Source organism: Penaeus monodon, chromosome 23 (genome assembly GCF_015228065.2).
Source record: "Penaeus monodon isolate SGIC_2016 chromosome 23, NSTDA_Pmon_1, whole genome shotgun sequence".
NCBI lineage: Eukaryota > Metazoa > Arthropoda > Malacostraca > Decapoda > Penaeidae > Penaeus > Penaeus monodon.
The window spans coordinates 16,303,963-16,304,601 of NC_051408.1; the positions used below are offsets into that span (position 1 = coordinate 16,303,963).

General features: G+C 41.0%; 1 protein-coding gene across 1 annotated transcript in view; it reads right to left on the reverse strand.

The window, feature by feature from the left end:
- The window catches only part of LOC119588153 (Down syndrome cell adhesion molecule-like protein Dscam2), a 164,747-nt gene that overhangs the window by 111,443 nt on the left and 52,665 nt on the right, over positions 1 to 639 (reverse strand).

Here is a 639-nt window from a genome sequence, read left to right on the forward strand (position 1 = left end):
CTGAGAGAGAGCGTCTGAGCGCGTCATAGGGGAGAGGTCACAGTACAGACGAGCCTTCAACATAATCTCTAATCCATATTGCAAACCCTGTACCCCCAGTAACTGCTAACGATCGCGAAAGATAAAAACACAGCGGCGTTTCTCCCGCGAAAAGAGAAAAGAAGCGCAATTGAATAGATAAAAGGAGAAGAGCGAAATATATCTGACGCCTGGAATCAAGCCAAACAAAAATGTCCACACTAATAAAACAGGGGCGGGATCATTAGCTATGCCTCGCCCGCAGGATGGACAGCTCTAAGTCTCAGCTCAGTGCCGATAACATTTGCCTTTCCTCATTTTCCTCATTTTCCTCACTTCGACGAGGAATTATGGTTTACATTTGCTTTTTTTTTTCCTTCTTTCTTTTTAAGCTTTGTTATTGCTAGAATCGAGATAATTTTAGCTGATAAGATGCCAGTAATGGTTTGATGTTTCAGGAAGCTAAAACAAAGAAAAGAAAAAAAAATGGATCTGTCATCAGGTGGAAGATACAGCGAATGTAACGACATATCTCATATTCTGTTGAGCAAAAGATCAACATTTTCGTATTTCACATTCGAAATCATTTCACAAACGCGTCACATGTAAATGCCGCGCTGA